Source organism: Pelobates fuscus, chromosome 2 (genome assembly GCF_036172605.1).
Source record: "Pelobates fuscus isolate aPelFus1 chromosome 2, aPelFus1.pri, whole genome shotgun sequence".
NCBI classification, from domain to species: Eukaryota; Metazoa; Chordata; class Amphibia; order Anura; family Pelobatidae; genus Pelobates; species Pelobates fuscus.
In genome coordinates, this window is record NC_086318.1 from 287612685 (window position 1) to 287632373 (window position 19689).

Sequence of the window (19689 nt, forward strand, 5' to 3'; positions counted from 1 at the left end):
GAAAAAAGTGGTCTGATTATGACATCTTAATGCAAAAAAGAAATAAACAAAAGCTTACGGCACTTGAGGTTCCTAGTTGGTCTCCCATACAAGTACTAACCAGGCCCAAATCTGGATGGCTTCCGAGATCTGACGAGATCAGGCATTTTCAGACTGGTATGGCCGTAAGTGAAGTTAAGAGAATGCGATCTCGTTAATGTTGGTAGAATATCACACTCTGGTTGCGACAAAAGACAAGACGCTTCTGGATAGGGAAAAAAGTGGTCTGATTATGACATCATAATGCAAAAAAGAAATAAACAAAAGCTTACGGCACCTGAGGTTCCTAGTTGGTCTCCCATTCAAGTACTAACCAGGCCCGAGTCTGGATGGCTTCCGAGATCTGACGAGATCAGGCATTTTCAGACTGGTATGGCCGTAAGTGAAGTTAAGAGAATGCGATCTGCTAATGTTGGTAGAATATCAAACTCTGGTTGCGACAAAAGACAAGACGCTTCTGGATAGGGAAAAAAGTGGTCTGATTATGACATCATAATGCAAAAAAGAAATAAACAAAAGCTTACGGCACCTGAGGTTCCTAGTTGGTCTCCCATACAAGTACTAACCAGGCCCGAGTCTGGATGGCTTCCGAGATCTGACGAGATCAGGCATTTTCAGAGTGGTATGGCCGTAAGGGAAGTTAAGAGAATGCGATCTCGCTAATGTTGGTAGAATATCAAACTCTGGTTGCGACAAAAGACAAGACGCTTCTGGATAGGGAAAAAAGTGGTCTGATTATGACATCATAATGCAAAAAAGAAATAAACAAAAGCTTACGGCACCTGAGGTTCCTAGTTGGTCTCCCATAGGGAAAAAAGTGGTCTGATTATGACATCATAATGCAAAAAAGAAATAAACAAAAGCTTACGGCACCTGAGGTTCCTAGTTGGTCTCCCATACAAGTACTAACCAGGCCCGAGTCTGGATGGCTTCCGAGATCTGACGAGATCAGGCATTTTCAGACTGGTATGGCCGTAAGTGAAGTTAAGAGAATGCGATCTCGTTAATGTTGGTAGAATATCAAACTCTGTTTGCGACTAAAGACAAGACGCTTCTGGATAGGGAAAAAAGTGGTCTGATTATGACATCATAATGCAAAAAAGAAATAAACAAAAGCTTACGGCACCTGAGGTTCCTAGTTGGTCTCCCATACAAGTACTAACCAGGCCCGAGTCTGGATGACTTCCGAGATCTGGCATTTTCAGACTGGTATGGCCGTAAGTGAAATTAAGAGAATGCGATCTCGCTAATGTTGGTAGAATATCAAACTCTGGTTGCGACAAAAGACAAGACGCTTCTGGATAGGGAAAAAAGTGGTCTGATTATGACATCATAATGCAAAAAAGAAATAAACAAAAGCTTACGGCACCTGAGGTTCCTAGTTGGTCTCCCATACAAGTACTAACCAGGCCCGAGTCTGGATAGCTTCCGAGATCTGATGAGATCAGGCATTTTCAGACTGGTATGGCCGTAAGTGAAATTAAGAGAATGCGATCTCGCTAATGTTGGTAGAATATCAAACTCTGGTTGCGACAAAAGACAAGACGCTTCTGGATAGGGAAAAAAGTGTTCTGATTATGACATCATAATGCAAAAAAGAAATAAACAAAAGCTTACGGCACCTGAGGTTCCTAGTTGGTCTCCCATACAAGTACTAACCAGGCCCGAGTCTGGATGGCTTCTGAGATCTAACGAGATCAGGCATTTTCAGACTGGTATGGCCGTAAGTGATACTAAGAGAATTCGATCTCGCTAATGTTGGTAGAATATCAAACTCTGGTTGCGACAAAAGACAAGACGCTTCTGGATAGGGAAAAAAGTGGTCTGATTATGACATCATAATGCAAAAAAGAAATAAACAAAAGCTTACGGCACCTGAGGTTCCTAGTTGGTCTCCCATACAAGTACTAACCAGGCCCGAGTCTGGATGGCTTCCGAGATCTGACGAGATCAGGCATTTTCAGACTAGTATGGCCGTAAGTGAAATTAAGAGAATGCGATCTCGCTAATGTTGGTAGAATATCAAACTCTGGTTGCGACAAAAGACAAGATGCTTCTGGATAGGGAAAAAAGTGGTCTGATTATGACATCATAATGCAAAAAAGAAATAAACATAAGCTTACGGCACCTGAGGTTCCTAGTTGGTCTCCCATACAAGTACTAACCAGGCCCGAGTCTGGATGGCTTCCGAGATCTGACGAGATCAGGCATTTTCAGACTGGTATGGCCGTAAGTGAAATTAAGTGAATGCGATCTCGCTAATGTTGGTAGAATATCAAACTCTGGTTGCGACAAAAGACAAGACGCTTCTGGATAGGGAAAAAAGTGGTCTGATTATGACATCATAATGCAAAAAGAAATAAACAAAAGCTTACGGCACCTGAGGTTCCTAGTTGGTCTCCCATACAAGTACTAACCAGACCCGAGTCTGGATGGCTTCTGAGATCTGACGAGATCAGGCATTTTCAGACTGGTATGTCCGTAAGTGAAAGTAAGAGAATGCGATCTCGCTAATGTTGGTAGAATATCAAACTCTGGTTGCGACAAAAGACAAGACGCTTCTGGATAGGGAAAAAAGTGGTCTGATTATGACATCATAATGCAAAAAAGAAATAAACAAAAGCATACGGCACCTGAGGCTCCTAGTTGGTCTCCCATACAAGTACTAACCAGGCCCGAGTCTGGATGGCTTCCGAGATCTGATGAGATCAGGCATTTTCAGACTGGTATGGCCGTAAGTGAAATTAAGAGAATGCGATCTCGCTAATGTTGGTAGAATATCAAACTCTGGTTGCGACAAAAGACAAGACGCTTCTGGATAGTGAAAAAAGTGATCTGATTATGACATCATAATGCAAAAAAGAAATAAACAAAAGCTTACGGCACCTGAGGTTCCTAGTTGGTCTCCCATACAAGTACTAACCAGGCCCGAGTCTGGATGGCTTCCGAGATCTGACGAGATCAGGCATTTTCAGACTGGTATGGCCGTAAGTGAAATTAAGAGAATGCGATCTCGCTAATGTTGGTAGAATATCAAACTCTGGTTGCGACAAAAGACAAGACGCTTCTGGATAGGGAAAAAAGTGGTCTGATTATGACATCATAATGCAAAAAAGAAATAAACAAAAGCTTAGGGCACCTGAGGTTCCTAGTTGGTCTCCCATACAACTACTAACCAGGCCCGAGTCTGGATGGCTTCCGAGATCTGACGAGATCAGGCATTTTCAGACTGGTATGGCTGTAAGTGAAATTAAGAGAATGCGATCTCGCTAATGTTGGTAGAATATCAAACTCTGGTTGCGACAAAAGACAAGACGCTTCTGCATAGGGAAAAAAGTGGTCTGATTATGACATCATAATGCAAAAAAAGAAATAAACAAAAGCTTACGGCACCTGAGGTTCCTAGTTGGTCTCCCATACAAGTACTAACCAGGCCCAAGTCTGGATGGCTTTCGAGATCTGACGAGATCAGGCATTTTCAGACTGGTATGGCCGTAAGTGAAATTAAGCGAATGCGATCTCGCTAATGTTGGTAGAATATCAAACTCTGGTTGCGACAAAAGACAAGACGCTTCTGGATAGGGAAAAAAGTGGTCTGATTATGACATCATAATGCAAAAAAGAAATAAACAAAAGCTTACGGCACCTGAGGTTCCTAGTTGGTCTCCCATAGGGAAAAAAGTGGTCTGATTATGACATCATAATGCAAAAAAGAAATAAACAAAAGCTTACGGCACCTGAGGTTCCTAGTTGGTCTCCCATACAAGTACTAACAAGGCCTGAGTCTGGATGGCTTCCGAGATCTGACGAGATCAGGCATTTTCAGACTTGTATGGCCGTAAGTGAAATTAAGAGAATGCGATCTCGCTAATGTTGGTAGAATATCAAACTCTGGTTGCGACAAAAGACAAGACGCTTCTGGATAGGAAAAAAAGTGGTCTGATTATGACATCATAATGCAAAAAAGAAATAAACAAAAGCTTACGGCACCTGAGGTTCCTAGTTGGTCTCCCATAGGGAAAAAAGTGGTCTGATTATGACATCATAATGCAAAAAAGAAATAAACAAAAGCTTACGGCACCTGAGGTTCCTAGTTGGTCTCCCATACAAGTACTAACCAGGCCCAAGTCTGGATGGCTTCCGAGATCTGGCATTTTCAGACTGGTATGGCCGTAAGTGAAATTAAGAGAATGCAATCTCGTTCATGTTGGTAGAATATCAAACTCTGGTTGCGACAAAAGACAAGACGCTTCTGGATAGGGTAAAAAGTGTTCTGATTATGACATCATAATGCAAAAAACAAATAAACAAAGGCTTACGGCACCTGAGGTTCCTAGTTGGTCTCCCATACAAGTACTAACCCGGCCCAAGTCTGGAAGGCTTCCGAGATCTGATGAGATCATGCATTTTCAGACTGGTATGGCCGTAAGTGAAATTAAGAGAATGCGATCTCGCTAATGTTGGTAGAATATCAAACTCTGGTTGCGACAAAAGACAAGACGCTTCTGGATAGGGAAAAAAGTGGTCTGATTATGACATCATAATGCAAAAAAGAAATAAACAAAAGCTTACGGCACCTGAGTTTCCTAGTTGTTCTCCCATACAAGTACTAACCAGGCCCGAGTCTGGATAGCTTCCGAGATCTGATGAGATCAGGCATTTTCAGACTGGTATGGCCGTAAGTGAAATTAAGAGAATGCGATCTCGCTAATGTTGGTAGAATATCAAACTCTGGTTGCGACAAAAGACAAGACGCTTCTGGATAGGGAAAAAAGTGGTCTGATTATGACATCATAATGCATAAAAGAAATAAACAAAAGCTTACGGCACCTGAGGTTCCTAGTTGGTCTCCCATACAAGTACTAACCAGGCCCGAGTCTGGATGGCTTCCGAGATCTGACGAGATCAGGCATTTTCAGACTAGTATGGCCGTAAGTGAAATTAAGAGAATGCGATCTCGCTAATGTTGGTAGAATATCAAACTCTGGTTGCGACAAAAGACAAGATGCTTCTGGATAGGGAAAAAAGTGGTCTGATTATGACATCATAATGCAAAAAAGAAATAAACATAAGCTTACGGCACCTGAGGTTCCTAGTTGGTCTCCCATACAAGTACTAACCAGGCCCGAGTCTGGATGGCTTCCGAGATCTGACGAGATCAGGCATTTTCAGACTGGTATGGCCGTAAATGAAATTAAGAGAATGCGATCTCGCTAATGTTGGTAGAATATCAAACTCTGGTTGCGACAAAAGACAAGACGCTTCTGGATAGGGAAAAAAGTGGTCTGATTATGACATCATAATGCAAAAAAGAAATAAACAAAAGCTTACGGCACCTGAGGTTCCTAGTTGGTCTCCCATACAAGTACTAACCAGACCCGAGTCTGGATGGCTTCCGAGATCTGACGAGATCAGGCATTTTCAGACTGGTATGGCCGTAAGTGAAATTAAAAGAATGCGATCTCGCTAATGTTGGTAGAATATCAAACTCTGGTTGCGACAAAAGACAAGATGCTTCTGGATAGGGAAAAAAGTGGTCTGATTATGACATCATAATGCAAAAAACAAATAAACAAAAGCTTACGGTACCGGAGGTTCCTAGTTGGTCTCCCATACAAGTACTAACCAGGCCCGAGTCTGGAAGGCTTCCGAGATCTGATGAGATCAGGCATTTTCAGACTGGTATGGCCGTAAGTGAAATTAAGAGAATGCGATCTCGCTAATGTTGGTAGAATATCAAACTCTGGTTGCGACAAAAGACAAGACGCTTCTGGATAGGGAAAAAAGTGGTCTGATTATGACATCATAATGCAAAAAAGAAATAAACAAAAGCTTACGGCACCTGAGGTTCCTAGTTGGTCTCCCATACAAGTACTAACCAGGCCCGAGTCTGGATGGCTTCCGAGATCTGGCATTTTCAGACTGGTATGGCCGTAAGTGAAATTAAGATAATGCGATCTCGCTAATGTTGGTAGAATATCAAACTCTGGTTGCGACAAAAGACAAGACGCTTCTGGATAGGGAAAAAAGTGGTCTGATTATGACATCATAATGCAAAAAAGAAATAAACAAAAGCTTACGGCACCTGAGGTTCCTAGTTGGTCTCCCATACAAGTACTAACCAGGCCCGAGTCTGGATAGCTTCCGAGATCTGATGAGATCAGGCATTTTCAGACTGGTATGGCCGTAAGTGAAATTAAGAGAATGCGATCTCGCTAATGTTGGTAGAATATCAAACTCTGGTTGCGACAAAAGACAAGACGCTTCTGGATAGGGAAAAAAGTGTTCTGATTATGACATCATAATGCAAAAAAGAAATAAACAAAAGCTTACGGCACCTGAGGTTCCTAGTTGGTCTCCCATACAAGTACTAACCAGGCCCGAGTCTGGATGGCTTCTGAGATCTAACGAGATCAGGCATTTTCAGACTGGTATGGCCGTAAGGGATACTAAGAGAATTCGATCTCGCTAATGTTGGTAGAATATCAAACTCTGGTTGCGACAAAAGACAAGACGCTTCTGGATAGGGAAAAAAGTGGTCTGATTATGACATCATAATGCAAAAAAGAAATAAACAAAAGCTTACGGCACCTGAGGTTCCTAGTTGGTCTCCCATACAAGTACTAACCAGGCCCGAGTCTGGATGGCTTCCGAGATCTGACGAGATCAGGCATTTTCAGACTAGTATGGCCGTAAGTGAAATTAAGAGAATGCGATCTCGCTAATGTTGGTAGAATATCAAACTCTGGTTGCGACAAAAGACAAGACGCTTCTGGATAGGGAAAAAAGTGGTCTGATTATGACATCATAATGCAAAAAGAAATAAACAAAAGCTTACGGCACCTGAGGTTCCTAGTTGGTCTCCCATACAAGTACTAACCAGACCCGAGTCTGGATGGCTTCTGAGATCTGACGAGATCAGGCATTTTCAGACTGGTATGTCCGTAAGTGAAAGTAAGAGAATGCGATCTCGCTAATGTTGGTAGAATATCAAACTCTGGTTGCGACAAAAGACAAGACGCTTCTGGATAGGGAAAAAAGTGGTCTGATTATGACATCATAATGCAAAAAAGAAATAAACAAAAGCATACGGCACCTGAGGCTCCTAGTTGGTCTCCCATACAAGTACTAACCAGGCCCGAGTCTGGATGGCTTCCGAGATCTGATGAGATCAGGCATTTTCAGACTGGTATGGCCGTAAGTGAAATTAAGAGAATGCGATCTCGCTAATGTTGGTAGAATATCAAACTCTGGTTGCGACAAAAGACAAGACGCTTCTGGATAGTGAAAAAAGTGATCTGATTATGACATCATAATGCAAAAAAGAAATAAACAAAAGCTTACGGCACCTGAGGTTCCTAGTTGGTCTCCCATACAACTACTAACCAGGCCCGAGTCTGGATGGCTTCCGAGATCTGACGAGATCAGGCATTTTCAGACTGGTATGGCTGTAAGTGAAATTAAGAGAATGCGATCTCGCTAATGTTGGTAGAATATCAAACTCTGGTTGCGACAAAAGACAAGACGCTTCTGCATAGGGAAAAAAGTGGTCTGATTATGACATCATAATGCAAAAAAAGAAATAAACAAAAGCTTACGGCACCTGAGGTTCCTAGTTGGTCTCCCATACAAGTACTAACCAGGCCCAAGTCTGGATGGCTTTCGAGATCTGACGAGATCAGGCATTTTCAGACTGGTATGGCCGTAAGTGAAATTAAGCGAATGCGATCTCGCTAATGTTGGTAGAATATCAAACTCTGGTTGCGACAAAAGACAAGACGCTTCTGGATAGGGAAAAAAGTGGTCTGATTATGACATCATAATGCAAAAAAGAAATAAACAAAAGCTTACGGCACCTGAGGTTCCTAGTTGGTCTCCCATAGGGAAAAAAGTGGTCTGATTATGACATCATAATGCAAAAAATAAATAAACAAAAGCTTACGGCACCTGAGGTTCCTAGTTGGTCTCCCATACAAGTACTAACAAGGCCTGAGTCTGGATGGCTTCCGAGATCTGACGAGATCAGGCATTTTCAGACTTGTATGGCCGTAAGTGAAATTAAGAGAATGCGATCTCGCTAATGTTGGTAGAATATCAAACTCTGGTTGCGACAAAAGACAAGACGCTTCTGGATAGGGAAAAAAGTGGTCTGATTATGACTTCATAATGCAAAAAAGAAATAAACAAAAGCTTACGGCACCTGAGGTTCCTAGTTGGTCTCCCATACAAGTACTAACCAGACCGAGTCTGGATGGCTTCCGAGATCTGGCATTTTCAGACTGGTATTGCCGTAACTGAAATTAAGAGAATGCGATCTCGCTAATGTTGGTAGAATATCAAACTCTGGTTGCGACAAAAGACAAGACGCTTCTGGATAGGGAAAAAAGTGGTCTGATTATGACATCATAATGCAAAAAAGAAATAAACAAAAGCTTACGGCACCTGAGGTTCCTAGTTGGTCTCCCATACAAGTACTAACCAGACCCGAGTCTGGATGGCTTCCGAGATCTGACGAGATCAGGCATTTTCAGACTGGTATGTCCGTAAGTGAAAGTAAGAGAATGCGATCTCGCTAATGTTGGTAGAATATCAAACTCTGGTTGCGACAAAAGACAAGACGCTTCTGGATAGGGAAAAAAGTGGTCTGATTATGACATCATAATGCAAAAAAAAAATAAACAAAAGCTTACGGCACCTGAGGTTCCTAGTTGGTCTCCCATACAAGTACTAACCAGGCCCAAATCTGGATGGCTTCCGAGATCTGACGAGATCAGGCATTTTCAGACTGGTATGGCCGTAATTGAAGTTAAGAGAATGCGATCTCGTTAATGTTGGTAGAATATCAAACTCTGGTTGCGACAAAAGACAAGACGCTTCTGGATAGGGAAAAAAGTGGTCTGATTATGACATCATAATGCAAAAAAGAAATAAACAAAAGCTTACGGCACCTGAGGTTCCTAGTTGGTCTCCCATACAAGTACTAACCAGGCCCGAGTCTGGATGGCTTCCGAGATCTGACGAGATCAGGCATTTTCAGACTGGTATGGCCGTAAGTGAAATTAAGAGAATGCGATCTCGCTAATGTTGGTAGAATATCAAACTCTGGTTGCGACAAAAGACAAGACGCTTCTGGATAGGGAAAAAAGTGGTCTGATTATGACATCATAATGCAAAAAAGAAATAAACAAAAGCTTACAGCACCTGAGGTTCCTAGTTGGTCTCCCATACAAGTACTAACCAGGCCCGAGTCTGGATGGCTTCCGAGATCTGACGAGATCAGGCATTTTAAGACTGGTATGGCCGTAAGTGAAGTTAAGAGAATGCGATCTGCTAATGTTGTTAGAATATCAAACTCTGGTTGCGACAAAAGACAAGACGCTTCTGGATAGGGAAAAAAGTGGTCTGATTATGACATCATAATGCAAAAAAGAAATAAACAAAAGCTTACGGCACCTGAGGTTCCTAGTTGGTCTCCCATACAAGTACTAACCAGGCCTGAGTCTGGATGGCTTCCGAGATCTGACGAGATCAGGCATTTTCAGACTGGTATGGCCGTAAGGGAAATTAAGAGAATGCGATCTCGCTAATGTTGGTAGAATATCAAACTCTGGTTGCGACAAAAGACAAGACGCTTCTGGATAGGGAAAAAAGTGGTCTGATTATGACATCATAATGCAAAAAAGAAATAAACAAAAGCTTACGGCACCTGAGGTTCCTAGTTGGTCTCCCATAGGGAAAAAAGTGGTCTGATTATGACATCATAATGCAAAAAAGAAATAAACAAAAGCTTACGGCACCTGAGGTTCCTAGTTGGTCTCCCATACAAGTACTAACCAGGCCCGAGTCTAGATGGCTTCCGAGATCAGGCATTTTCAGACTGGTATGGCCGTAAGTGAAATTAAGAGAATGCGATCTCGCTAATGTTGGTAGAATATCAAACTCTGGTTGCGACAAAAGACAAGACGCTTCTGGATAGGGAAAAAAGTGGTCTGATTATGACATCATAATGCAAAAAAGAAATAAACAAAAGCTTACGGCACCTGAGGTTCCTAGTTGGTCTCCCATACAAGTACTAACCAGGCCCGAGTCTGGATGGCTTCCGAGATCTGACGAGATCAGGCATTTTCAGACTGGTATGGCCGTAAGTGAAATTAAGAGAATGCGATCTCGCTAATGTTGGTAGAATATCAAACTCTGGTTGCGACAAAAGACAAGACGCTTCTGGATAGGGAAAAAAGTGGTCTGATTATGACATCATAATGCAAAAAAGAAATAAACAAAAGCTTACGGCACCTGAGGTTCCTAGTTGGTCTCCCATACAAGTACTAACCAGACCGAGTCTGGATGGCTTCCGAGATCTGACGAGATCAGGCATTTTCAGACTGGTATTGCCGTAACTGAAATTAAGAGAATGCGATCTCGCTAATGTTGGTAGAATATCAAACTCTGGTTGCGACAAAAGACAAGACGCTTCTGGATAGGGAAAAAAGTGGTCTGATTATGACATCATAATGCAAAAAAGAAATAAACAAAAGCTTACGGCACCTGAGGTTCCTAGTTGGTCTCCCATACAAGTACTAACCAGGCCCGAGTCTGGATGGCTTCCGAGATCTGACGAGATCAGGCATTTTCAGACTGGTATGGCCGTAAGTGAAATTAAGAGAATGCGATCTCGCTAATGTTGGTAGAATATCAAACTCTGGTTGCGACAAAAGACAAGACGCTTCTGGATAGGGAAAAAAGTGGTCTGATTATGACATCATAATGCAAAAAAGAAATAAACAAAAGCTTACAGCACCTGAGGTTCCTAGTTGGTCTCCCATACAAGTACTAACCAGGCCCGAGTCTGGATGGCTTCCGAGATCTGACGAGATCAGGCATTTTAAGACTGGTATGGCCGTAAGTGAAGTTAAGAGAATGCGATCTGCTAATGTTGGTAGAATATCAAACTCTGGTTGCGACAAAAGACAAGACGCTTCTGGATAGGGGAAAAAAGTGGTCTGATTATGACATCATAATGCAAAAAAGAAATAAACAAAAGCTTACGGCACCTGAGGTTCCTAGTTGGTCTCCCATACAAGTACTAACCAGGCCTGAGTCTGGATGGCTTCCGAGATCTGACGAGATCAGGCATTTTCAGACTGGTATGGCCGTAAGTGAAATTAAGAGAATGCGATCTCGCTAATGTTGGTAGAATATCAAACTCTGGTTGCGACAAAAGACAAGACGCTTCTGGATAGGGAAAAAAGTGGTCTGATTATGACATCATAATGCAAAAAAGAAATAAACAAAAGCTTACGGCACCTGAGGTTCCTAGTTGGTCTCCCATACAAGTACTAACCAGGCCCGAGTCTGGATAGCTTCCGAGATCTGATGAGATCAGGCATTTTCAGACTGGTATGGCCGTAAGTGAAATTAAGAGAATGCGATCTCGCTAATGTTGGTAGAATATCAAACTCTGGTTGCGACAAAAGACAAGACGCTTCTGGATAGGGAAAAAAGTGTTCTGATTATGACATCATAATGCAAAAAAGAAATAAACAAAAGCTTACGGCACCTGAGGTTCCTAGTTGGTCTCCCATACAAGTACTAACCAGGCCCGAGTCTGGATGGCTTCTGAGATCTAACGAGATCAGGCATTTTCAGACTGGTATGGCCGTAAGGGATACTAAGAGAATTCGATCTCGCTAATGTTGGTAGAATATCAAACTCTGGTTGCGACAAAAGACAAGACGCTTCTGGATAGGGAAAAAAGTGGTCTGATTATGACATCATAATGCAAAAAAGAAATAAACAAAAGCTTACGGCACCTGAGGTTCCTAGTTGGTCTCCCATACAAGTACTAACCAGGCCCGAGTCTGGATGGCTTCCGAGATCTGACGAGATCAGGCATTTTCAGACTAGTATGGCCGTAAGTGAAATTAAGAGAATGCGATCTCGCTAATGTTGGTAGAATATCAAACTCTGGTTGCGACAAAAGACAAGACGCTTCTGGATAGGGAAAAAAGTGGTCTGATTATGACATCATAATGCAAAAAGAAATAAACAAAAGCTTACGGCACCTGAGGTTCCTAGTTGGTCTCCCATACAAGTACTAACCAGACCCGAGTCTGGATGGCTTCTGAGATCTGACGAGATCAGGCATTTTCAGACTGGTATGTCCGTAAGTGAAAGTAAGAGAATGCGATCTCGCTAATGTTGGTAGAATATCAAACTCTGGTTGCGACAAAAGACAAGACGCTTCTGGATAGGGAAAAAAGTGGTCTGATTATGACATCATAATGCAAAAAAGAAATAAACAAAAGCATACGGCACCTGAGGCTCCTAGTTGGTCTCCCATACAAGTACTAACCAGGCCCGAGTCTGGATGGCTTCCGAGATCTGATGAGATCAGGCATTTTCAGACTGGTATGGCCGTAAGTGAAATTAAGAGAATGCGATCTCGCTAATGTTGGTAGAATATCAAACTCTGGTTGCGACAAAAGACAAGACGCTTCTGGATAGTGAAAAAAGTGATCTGATTATGACATCATAATGCAAAAAAGAAATAAACAAAAGCTTACGGCACCTGAGGTTCCTAGTTGGTCTCCCATACAACTACTAACCAGGCCCGAGTCTGGATGGCTTCCGAGATCTGACGAGATCAGGCATTTTCAGACTGGTATGGCTGTAAGTGAAATTAAGAGAATGCGATCTCGCTAATGTTGGTAGAATATCAAACTCTGGTTGCGACAAAAGACAAGACGCTTCTGCATAGGGAAAAAAGTGGTCTGATTATGACATCATAATGCAAAAAAAGAAATAAACAAAAGCTTACGGCACCTGAGGTTCCTAGTTGGTCTCCCATACAAGTACTAACCAGGCCCAAGTCTGGATGGCTTTCGAGATCTGACGAGATCAGGCATTTTCAGACTGGTATGGCCGTAAGTGAAATTAAGCGAATGCGATCTCGCTAATGTTGGTAGAATATCAAACTCTGGTTGCGACAAAAGACAAGACGCTTCTGGATAGGGAAAAAAGTGGTCTGATTATGACATCATAATGCAAAAAAGAAATAAACAAAAGCTTACGGCACCTGAGGTTCCTAGTTGGTCTCCCATAGGGAAAAAAGTGGTCTGATTATGACATCATAATGCAAAAAATAAATAAACAAAAGCTTACGGCACCTGAGGTTCCTAGTTGGTCTCCCATACAAGTACTAACAAGGCCTGAGTCTGGATGGCTTCCGAGATCTGACGAGATCAGGCATTTTCAGACTTGTATGGCCGTAAGTGAAATTAAGAGAATGCGATCTCGCTAATGTTGGTAGAATATCAAACTCTGGTTGCGACAAAAGACAAGACGCTTCTGGATAGGGAAAAAAGTGGTCTGATTATGACTTCATAATGCAAAAAAGAAATAAACAAAAGCTTACGGCACCTGAGGTTCCTAGTTGGTCTCCCATACAAGTACTAACCAGACCGAGTCTGGATGGCTTCCGAGATCTGACGAGATCAGGCATTTTCAGACTGGTATTGCCGTAACTGAAATTAAGAGAATGCGATCTCGCTAATGTTGGTAGAATATCAAACTCTGGTTGCGACAAAAGACAAGACGCTTCTGGATAGGGAAAAAAGTGGTCTGATTATGACATCATAATGCAAAAAAGAAATAAACAAAAGCTTACGGCACCTGAGGTTCCTAGTTGGTCTCCCATACAAGTACTAACCAGACCCGAGTCTGGATGGCTTCCGAGATCTGACGAGATCAGGCATTTTCAGACTGGTATGTCCGTAAGTGAAAGTAAGAGAATGCGATCTCGCTAATGTTGGTAGAATATCAAACTCTGGTTGCGACAAAAGACAAGACGCTTCTGGATAGGGAAAAAAGTGGTCTGATTATGACATCATAATGCAAAAAAAAAATAAACAAAAGCTTACGGCACCTGAGGTTCCTAGTTGGTCTCCCATACAAGTACTAACCAGGCCCAAATCTGGATGGCTTCCGAGATCTGACGAGATCAGGCATTTTCAGACTGGTATGGCCGTAATTGAAGTTAAGAGAATGCGATCTCGTTAATGTTGGTAGAATATCAAACTCTGGTTGCGACAAAAGACAAGACGCTTCTGGATAGGGAAAAAAGTGGTCTGATTATGACATCATAATGCAAAAAAGAAATAAACAAAAGCTTACGGCACCTGAGGTTCCTAGTTGGTCTCCCATACAAGTACTAACCAGGCCCGAGTCTGGATGGCTTCCGAGATCTGACGAGATCAGGCATTTTCAGACTGGTATGGCCGTAAGTGAAATTAAGAGAATGCGATCTCGCTAATGTTGGTAGAATATCAAACTCTGGTTGCGACAAAAGACAAGACGCTTCTGGATAGGGAAAAAAGTGGTCTGATTATGACATCATAATGCAAAAAAGAAATAAACAAAAGCTTACAGCACCTGAGGTTCCTAGTTGGTCTCCCATACAAGTACTAACCAGGCCCGAGTCTGGATGGCTTCCGAGATCTGACGAGATCAGGCATTTTAAGACTGGTATGGCCGTAAGTGAAGTTAAGAGAATGCGATCTGCTAATGTTGTTAGAATATCAAACTCTGGTTGCGACAAAAGACAAGACGCTTCTGGATAGGGAAAAAAGTGGTCTGATTATGACATCATAATGCAAAAAAGAAATAAACAAAAGCTTACGGCACCTGAGGTTCCTAGTTGGTCTCCCATACAAGTACTAACCAGGCCTGAGTCTGGATGGCTTCCGAGATCTGACGAGATCAGGCATTTTCAGACTGGTATGGCCGTAAGGGAAATTAAGAGAATGCGATCTCGCTAATGTTGGTAGAATATCAAACTCTGGTTGCGACAAAAGACAAGACGCTTCTGGATAGGGAAAAAAGTGGTCTGATTATGACATCATAATGCAAAAAAGAAATAAACAAAAGCTTACGGCACCTGAGGTTCCTAGTTGGTCTCCCATAGGGAAAAAAGTGGTCTGATTATGACATCATAATGCAAAAAAGAAATAAACAAAAGCTTACGGCACCTGAGGTTCCTAGTTGGTCTCCCATACAAGTACTAACCAGGCCCGAGTCTAGATGGCTTCCGAGATCTGACGAGATCAGGCATTTTCAGACTGGTATGGCCGTAAGTGAAATTAAGAGAATGCGATCTCGCTAATGTTGGTAGAATATCAAACTCTGGTTGCGACAAAAGACAAGACGCTTCTGGATAGGGAAAAAAGTGGTCTGATTATGACATCATAATGCAAAAAAGAAATAAACAAAAGCTTACGGCACCTGAGGTTCCTAGTTGGTCTCCCATACAAGTACTAACCAGGCCCGAGTCTGGATGGCTTCCGAGATCTGACGAGATCAGGCATTTTCAGACTGGTATGGCCGTAAGTGAAATTAAGAGAATGCGATCTCGCTAATGTTGGTAGAATATCAAACTCTGGTTGCGACAAAAGACAAGACGCTTCTGGATAGGGAAAAAAGTGGTCTGATTATGACATCATAATGCAAAAAAGAAATAAACAAAAGCTTACGGCACCTGAGGTTCCTAGTTGGTCTCCCATACAAGTACTAACCAGACCGAGTCTGGATGGCTTCCGAGATCTGACGAGATCAGGCATTTTCAGACTGGTATTGCCGTAACTGAAATTAAGAGAATGCGATCTCGCTAATGTTGGTAGAATATCAAACTCTGGTTGCGACAAAAGACAAGACGCTTCTGGATAGGGAAAAAAGTGGTCTGATTATGACATCATAATGCAAAAAAGAAATAAACAAAAGCTTACGGCACCTGAGGTTCCTAGTTGGTCTCCCATACAAGTACTAACCAGGCCCGAGTCTGGATGGCTTCCGAGATCTGACGAGATCAGGCATTTTCAGACTGGTATGGCCGTAAGTGAAATTAAGAGAATGCGATCTCGCTAATGTTGGTAGAATATCAAACTCTGGTTGCGACAAAAGACAAGACGCTTCTGGATAGGGAAAAAAGTGGTCTGATTATGACATCATAATGCAAAAAAGAAATAAACAAAAGCTTACAGCACCTGAGGTTCCTAGTTGGTCTCCCATACAAGTACTAACCAGGCCCGAGTCTGGATGGCTTCCGAGATCTGACGAGATCAGGCATTTTAAGACTGGTATGGCCGTAAGTGAAGTTAAGAGAATGCGATCTGCTAATGTTGGTAGAATATCAAACTCTGGTTGCGACAAAAGACAAGACGCTTCTGGATAGGGGAAAAAAGTGGTCTGATTATGACATCATAATGCAAAAAAGAAATAAACAAAAGCTTACGGCACCTGAGGTTCCTAGTTGGTCTCCCATACAAGTACTAACCAGGCCTGAGTCTGGATGGCTTCCGAGATCTGACGAGATCAGGCATTTTCAGACTGGTATGGCCGTAAGGGAAATTAAGAGAATGCGATCTCGCTAATGTTGGTAGAATATCAAACTCTGGTTGCGACAAAAGACAAGACGCTTCTGGATAGGGAAAAAAGTGGTCTGATTATGACATCATAATGCAAAAAAGAAATAAACAAAAGCTTACGGCACCTGAGGTTCCTAGTTGGTCTCCCATAGGGAAAAAAGTGGTCTGATTATGACATCATAATGCAAAAAAGAAATAAACAAAAGCTTACGGCACCTGAGGTTCCTAGTTGGTCTCCCATACAAGTACTAACCAGGCCCGAGTCTGGATGGCTTCCGAGATCTGGCATTTTCAGACTGGTATGGCCGTAAGTGAAATTAAGAGAATGCGATCTCGCTAATGTTGGTAGAATATCAAACTCTGGTTGCGACAAAAGACAAGACGCTTCTGGATAGGGAAAAAAGTGGTCTGATTATGACATCATAATGCAAAAAAGAAATAAACAAAAGCTTACGGCACCTGAGGTTCCTAGTTGTTCTCCCATACAAGTACTAACCAGGCCCGAGTCTGGATGGCTTCCGAGATCTAACGAGATCAGGCATTTTCAGACTGGTATGGCCGTAAGTGAAATTAAGAGAATGCGATCTCGCTAATGTTGGTAGAATATCAAACTCTGGTTGCGACAAAAGACAAGACGCTTCTGGATAGGGAAAAAAGTGGTCTGATTATGACATCATAATGCAAAAAAGAAATAAACAAAAGCTTACAGCACCTGAGGTTCCTAGTTGGTCTCCCATACAAGTACTAACCAGACCGAGTCTGGATGGCTTCCGAGGTCTGACGAGATCAGGCATTTTCAGACTGGTATTGCCGTAACTGAAATTAAGAGAATGCGATCTCGCTAATGTTGGTAGAATATCAAACTCTGGTTGCGACAAAAGACAAGACGCTTCTGGATAGGGAAAAAAGTGGTCTGATTATGACATCATAATGCAAAAAAGAAATAAACAAAAGCTTACGGCACCTGAGGTTCCTAGTTGGTCTCCCATACAAGTACTAACCAGACCCGAGTCTGGATGGCTTCCGAAATCTGACGAGATCAGGCATTTTCAGACTGGTATGTCCGTAAGTGAAAGTAAGAGAATGCGATCTCGCTAATGTTGGTAGAATATCAAACTCTGGTTGCGACAAAAGACAAGACGCTTCTGGATAGGGAAAAAAGTGGTCTGATTATGACATCATAATGCAAAAAATAAATAAACAAAAGCTTACGGCACCTGAGGTTCCTAGTTGGTCTCCCATAGGGAAAAAAGTGGTCTGATTATGACATCATAATGCAAAAAAGAAATAAACAAAAGCTTACAGCACCTGAGGTTCCTAGTTGGTCTCCCATACAAGTACTAAGCAGGCCCAAATCTGGATGGCTTCCGAGATCTGACGAGATCAGGCATTTTCAGACTGGTATGGCCGTAAGTGAAGTTAAGAGAATGTGATCTCGTTAATGTTGGTAGAATATCAAACTCTGGTTGCGACAAAAGACAAGACGCTTCTGGATAGGGAAAAAAGTGGTCTGATTATGACATCATAATGCAAAAAATAAATAAACAAAAGCTTACGGCACCTGAGGTTCCTAGTTGGTCTCCCATACAAGTACTAACCAGGCCCGAGTCTGGATGGCTTCCGAGATCTGGCATTTTCAGACTGGTATGGCCGTAAGTGAAATTAAGAGAATGCGATCTCGCTAATGTTGGTAGAATATCAAACTCTGGTTGCGACAAAAGACAAGACGCTTCTGGATAGGGAAAAAAGTGGTCTGATTATGACATCATAATGCAAAAAAGAAATAAACAAAAGCTTACGGCACCTGAGGTTCCTAGTTGGTCTCCCATACAAGTACTAACCAGGCCCGAGTCTGGATGGCTTCCGAGATCTAACGAGATCAGGCATTTTCAGACTGGTATGGCCGTAAGTGAAATTAAGAGAATGCGATCTCGCTAATGTTGGTAGAATATCAAACTCTGGTTGCGACAAAAGACAAGACGCTTCTGGATAGGGAAAAAAGTGGTCTGATTATGACATCATAATGCAAAAAAGAAATAAACAAAAGCTTACGGCACCTGAGGTTCCTAGTTGGTCTCCCATACAAGTACTAACCAGGCCCGAGTCTGGATGGCTTCCGAGATCTGACGAGATCAGGCATTTTCAGACTGGTATGGCCGTAAGTGAAATTAAGAGAATGCGATCTCGCTGATGTTGGTAGAATATCAAACTCTGGTTGCGACAAAAGACAAGACGCTTCTGGATAGGGAAAAAAGTGGTCTGATTATGACATCATAATGCAAAAAAGAAATAAACAAAAGCTTACGGCACCTGAGGTTCCTAGTTGGTCTCCCATACAAGTACTAACCAGACCGAGTCTGGATGGCTTCCGAGGTCTGACGAGATCAGGCATTTTCAGACTGGTATTGCCGTAACTGAAATTAAGAGAATGCGATCTCGCTAATGTTGGTAGAATATCAAACTCTGGTTGCGACAAAAGACAAGACGCTTCTGGATAGGGAAAAAAGTGGTCTGATTATGACATCATAATGCAAAAAAGAAATAAACAAAAGCTTACGGCACCTGAGGTTCCTAGTTGGTCTCCCATACAAGTACTAACCAGACCCGAGTCTGGATGGCTTCCGAAATCTGACGAGATCAGGCATTTTCAGACTGGTATGTCCGTAAGTGAAAGTAAGAGAATGCGATCTCGCTAATGTTGGTAGAATATCAAACTCTGGTTGCGACAAAAGACAAGACGCTTCTGGATAGGGAAAAAAGTGGTCTGATTATGACATCATAATGCAAAAAATAAATAAACAAAAGCTTACGGCACCTGAGGTTCCTAGTTGGTCTCCCATAGGGAAAAAAGTGGTCTGATTATGACATCATAATGCAAAAAAGAAATAAACAAAAGCTTACAGCACCTGAGGTTCCTAGTTGGTCTCCCATACAAGTACTAAGCAGGCCCAAATCTGGATGGCTTTCGAGATCTGACGAGATCAGGCATTTTCAGACTGGTATGGCCGTAAGTGAAGTTAAGAGAATGTGATCTCGTTAATGTTGGTAGAATATCAAACTCTGGTTGCGACAAAAGACAAGACGCTTCTGGATAGGGAAAAAAGTGGTCTGATTATGACATCATAATGCAAAAAAGAAATAAACAAAAGCTTACAGCACCTGAGGTTCCTAGTTGGTCTCCCATACAAGTACTAACCAGACCGAGTCTGGATGGCTTCCGAGGTCTGACGAG

General features: G+C 42.2%; 67 pseudogenes; all 67 read right to left on the bottom strand.

Annotated features, from left to right (window-relative positions):
• Positions 1-51: 51 nt before the first annotated feature.
• Positions 52-170, bottom strand: LOC134597610 (5S ribosomal RNA; annotated as a pseudogene).
• A 134-nt stretch (positions 171-304) lies between these two features.
• On the bottom strand, positions 305-423 carry LOC134597037 (5S ribosomal RNA; annotated as a pseudogene).
• A 133-nt stretch (positions 424-556) lies between these two features.
• On the bottom strand, positions 557-675 carry LOC134597943 (5S ribosomal RNA; annotated as a pseudogene).
• A 225-nt stretch (positions 676-900) lies between these two features.
• Positions 901-1019, bottom strand: LOC134593924 (5S ribosomal RNA; annotated as a pseudogene).
• Positions 1020-1153: 134 nt separating this feature from the next.
• On the bottom strand, positions 1154-1262 carry LOC134589356 (5S ribosomal RNA; annotated as a pseudogene).
• A 134-nt stretch (positions 1263-1396) lies between these two features.
• LOC134596027 (5S ribosomal RNA) lies at positions 1397-1515 on the bottom strand (annotated as a pseudogene).
• Positions 1516-1649: 134 nt separating this feature from the next.
• LOC134588279 (5S ribosomal RNA) lies at positions 1650-1768 on the bottom strand (annotated as a pseudogene).
• Positions 1769-1902: 134 nt separating this feature from the next.
• LOC134595439 (5S ribosomal RNA) lies at positions 1903-2021 on the bottom strand (annotated as a pseudogene).
• Positions 2022-2155: 134 nt separating this feature from the next.
• Positions 2156-2274, bottom strand: LOC134593925 (5S ribosomal RNA; annotated as a pseudogene).
• A 133-nt stretch (positions 2275-2407) lies between these two features.
• On the bottom strand, positions 2408-2526 carry LOC134597419 (5S ribosomal RNA; annotated as a pseudogene).
• A 134-nt stretch (positions 2527-2660) lies between these two features.
• Positions 2661-2779, bottom strand: LOC134595770 (5S ribosomal RNA; annotated as a pseudogene).
• Positions 2780-2913: 134 nt separating this feature from the next.
• On the bottom strand, positions 2914-3032 carry LOC134593926 (5S ribosomal RNA; annotated as a pseudogene).
• A 134-nt stretch (positions 3033-3166) lies between these two features.
• LOC134589030 (5S ribosomal RNA) lies at positions 3167-3285 on the bottom strand (annotated as a pseudogene).
• Positions 3286-3420: 135 nt separating this feature from the next.
• On the bottom strand, positions 3421-3539 carry LOC134595159 (5S ribosomal RNA; annotated as a pseudogene).
• A 225-nt stretch (positions 3540-3764) lies between these two features.
• LOC134588615 (5S ribosomal RNA) lies at positions 3765-3883 on the bottom strand (annotated as a pseudogene).
• A 225-nt stretch (positions 3884-4108) lies between these two features.
• Positions 4109-4217, bottom strand: LOC134589429 (5S ribosomal RNA; annotated as a pseudogene).
• Positions 4218-4351: 134 nt separating this feature from the next.
• LOC134597687 (5S ribosomal RNA) lies at positions 4352-4470 on the bottom strand (annotated as a pseudogene).
• Positions 4471-4604: 134 nt separating this feature from the next.
• LOC134595179 (5S ribosomal RNA) lies at positions 4605-4723 on the bottom strand (annotated as a pseudogene).
• A 134-nt stretch (positions 4724-4857) lies between these two features.
• Positions 4858-4976, bottom strand: LOC134595440 (5S ribosomal RNA; annotated as a pseudogene).
• A 134-nt stretch (positions 4977-5110) lies between these two features.
• Positions 5111-5229, bottom strand: LOC134594836 (5S ribosomal RNA; annotated as a pseudogene).
• Positions 5230-5363: 134 nt separating this feature from the next.
• Positions 5364-5482, bottom strand: LOC134595886 (5S ribosomal RNA; annotated as a pseudogene).
• A 134-nt stretch (positions 5483-5616) lies between these two features.
• LOC134598189 (5S ribosomal RNA) lies at positions 5617-5735 on the bottom strand (annotated as a pseudogene).
• Positions 5736-6112: 377 nt separating this feature from the next.
• On the bottom strand, positions 6113-6231 carry LOC134596145 (5S ribosomal RNA; annotated as a pseudogene).
• A 134-nt stretch (positions 6232-6365) lies between these two features.
• Positions 6366-6484, bottom strand: LOC134594237 (5S ribosomal RNA; annotated as a pseudogene).
• Positions 6485-6618: 134 nt separating this feature from the next.
• LOC134595441 (5S ribosomal RNA) lies at positions 6619-6737 on the bottom strand (annotated as a pseudogene).
• Positions 6738-6870: 133 nt separating this feature from the next.
• LOC134597420 (5S ribosomal RNA) lies at positions 6871-6989 on the bottom strand (annotated as a pseudogene).
• Positions 6990-7123: 134 nt separating this feature from the next.
• Positions 7124-7242, bottom strand: LOC134595771 (5S ribosomal RNA; annotated as a pseudogene).
• A 134-nt stretch (positions 7243-7376) lies between these two features.
• Positions 7377-7495, bottom strand: LOC134598255 (5S ribosomal RNA; annotated as a pseudogene).
• A 135-nt stretch (positions 7496-7630) lies between these two features.
• On the bottom strand, positions 7631-7749 carry LOC134595160 (5S ribosomal RNA; annotated as a pseudogene).
• Positions 7750-7974: 225 nt separating this feature from the next.
• LOC134588617 (5S ribosomal RNA) lies at positions 7975-8093 on the bottom strand (annotated as a pseudogene).
• Positions 8094-8469: 376 nt separating this feature from the next.
• LOC134598314 (5S ribosomal RNA) lies at positions 8470-8588 on the bottom strand (annotated as a pseudogene).
• Positions 8589-8722: 134 nt separating this feature from the next.
• Positions 8723-8841, bottom strand: LOC134596922 (5S ribosomal RNA; annotated as a pseudogene).
• Positions 8842-8975: 134 nt separating this feature from the next.
• On the bottom strand, positions 8976-9094 carry LOC134593927 (5S ribosomal RNA; annotated as a pseudogene).
• A 134-nt stretch (positions 9095-9228) lies between these two features.
• LOC134595527 (5S ribosomal RNA) lies at positions 9229-9347 on the bottom strand (annotated as a pseudogene).
• Positions 9348-9480: 133 nt separating this feature from the next.
• LOC134597290 (5S ribosomal RNA) lies at positions 9481-9599 on the bottom strand (annotated as a pseudogene).
• A 468-nt stretch (positions 9600-10067) lies between these two features.
• LOC134593929 (5S ribosomal RNA) lies at positions 10068-10186 on the bottom strand (annotated as a pseudogene).
• Positions 10187-10320: 134 nt separating this feature from the next.
• LOC134589338 (5S ribosomal RNA) lies at positions 10321-10438 on the bottom strand (annotated as a pseudogene).
• A 134-nt stretch (positions 10439-10572) lies between these two features.
• LOC134593930 (5S ribosomal RNA) lies at positions 10573-10691 on the bottom strand (annotated as a pseudogene).
• Positions 10692-10825: 134 nt separating this feature from the next.
• LOC134595528 (5S ribosomal RNA) lies at positions 10826-10944 on the bottom strand (annotated as a pseudogene).
• A 134-nt stretch (positions 10945-11078) lies between these two features.
• On the bottom strand, positions 11079-11197 carry LOC134596670 (5S ribosomal RNA; annotated as a pseudogene).
• A 134-nt stretch (positions 11198-11331) lies between these two features.
• Positions 11332-11450, bottom strand: LOC134596263 (5S ribosomal RNA; annotated as a pseudogene).
• A 134-nt stretch (positions 11451-11584) lies between these two features.
• On the bottom strand, positions 11585-11703 carry LOC134594238 (5S ribosomal RNA; annotated as a pseudogene).
• Positions 11704-11837: 134 nt separating this feature from the next.
• LOC134595442 (5S ribosomal RNA) lies at positions 11838-11956 on the bottom strand (annotated as a pseudogene).
• A 133-nt stretch (positions 11957-12089) lies between these two features.
• LOC134597421 (5S ribosomal RNA) lies at positions 12090-12208 on the bottom strand (annotated as a pseudogene).
• Positions 12209-12342: 134 nt separating this feature from the next.
• Positions 12343-12461, bottom strand: LOC134595772 (5S ribosomal RNA; annotated as a pseudogene).
• A 134-nt stretch (positions 12462-12595) lies between these two features.
• Positions 12596-12714, bottom strand: LOC134598256 (5S ribosomal RNA; annotated as a pseudogene).
• A 135-nt stretch (positions 12715-12849) lies between these two features.
• LOC134595161 (5S ribosomal RNA) lies at positions 12850-12968 on the bottom strand (annotated as a pseudogene).
• Positions 12969-13193: 225 nt separating this feature from the next.
• LOC134588618 (5S ribosomal RNA) lies at positions 13194-13312 on the bottom strand (annotated as a pseudogene).
• Positions 13313-13446: 134 nt separating this feature from the next.
• Positions 13447-13564, bottom strand: LOC134589340 (5S ribosomal RNA; annotated as a pseudogene).
• A 134-nt stretch (positions 13565-13698) lies between these two features.
• LOC134598315 (5S ribosomal RNA) lies at positions 13699-13817 on the bottom strand (annotated as a pseudogene).
• A 134-nt stretch (positions 13818-13951) lies between these two features.
• LOC134596923 (5S ribosomal RNA) lies at positions 13952-14070 on the bottom strand (annotated as a pseudogene).
• A 134-nt stretch (positions 14071-14204) lies between these two features.
• LOC134593932 (5S ribosomal RNA) lies at positions 14205-14323 on the bottom strand (annotated as a pseudogene).
• Positions 14324-14457: 134 nt separating this feature from the next.
• On the bottom strand, positions 14458-14576 carry LOC134595529 (5S ribosomal RNA; annotated as a pseudogene).
• A 133-nt stretch (positions 14577-14709) lies between these two features.
• LOC134597291 (5S ribosomal RNA) lies at positions 14710-14828 on the bottom strand (annotated as a pseudogene).
• Positions 14829-15053: 225 nt separating this feature from the next.
• On the bottom strand, positions 15054-15172 carry LOC134595493 (5S ribosomal RNA; annotated as a pseudogene).
• A 134-nt stretch (positions 15173-15306) lies between these two features.
• LOC134593934 (5S ribosomal RNA) lies at positions 15307-15425 on the bottom strand (annotated as a pseudogene).
• A 134-nt stretch (positions 15426-15559) lies between these two features.
• On the bottom strand, positions 15560-15677 carry LOC134589341 (5S ribosomal RNA; annotated as a pseudogene).
• A 134-nt stretch (positions 15678-15811) lies between these two features.
• Positions 15812-15930, bottom strand: LOC134593935 (5S ribosomal RNA; annotated as a pseudogene).
• Positions 15931-16064: 134 nt separating this feature from the next.
• LOC134595530 (5S ribosomal RNA) lies at positions 16065-16183 on the bottom strand (annotated as a pseudogene).
• Positions 16184-16317: 134 nt separating this feature from the next.
• Positions 16318-16436, bottom strand: LOC134597292 (5S ribosomal RNA; annotated as a pseudogene).
• Positions 16437-16904: 468 nt separating this feature from the next.
• Positions 16905-17023, bottom strand: LOC134597970 (5S ribosomal RNA; annotated as a pseudogene).
• A 386-nt stretch (positions 17024-17409) lies between these two features.
• On the bottom strand, positions 17410-17528 carry LOC134588653 (5S ribosomal RNA; annotated as a pseudogene).
• A 225-nt stretch (positions 17529-17753) lies between these two features.
• On the bottom strand, positions 17754-17872 carry LOC134596384 (5S ribosomal RNA; annotated as a pseudogene).
• Positions 17873-18249: 377 nt separating this feature from the next.
• On the bottom strand, positions 18250-18368 carry LOC134594529 (5S ribosomal RNA; annotated as a pseudogene).
• Positions 18369-18502: 134 nt separating this feature from the next.
• Positions 18503-18621, bottom strand: LOC134593936 (5S ribosomal RNA; annotated as a pseudogene).
• Positions 18622-19007: 386 nt separating this feature from the next.
• LOC134588655 (5S ribosomal RNA) lies at positions 19008-19126 on the bottom strand (annotated as a pseudogene).
• A 225-nt stretch (positions 19127-19351) lies between these two features.
• Positions 19352-19470, bottom strand: LOC134598007 (5S ribosomal RNA; annotated as a pseudogene).
• Between the last annotated feature and the right edge of the window lie 219 nt (positions 19471-19689).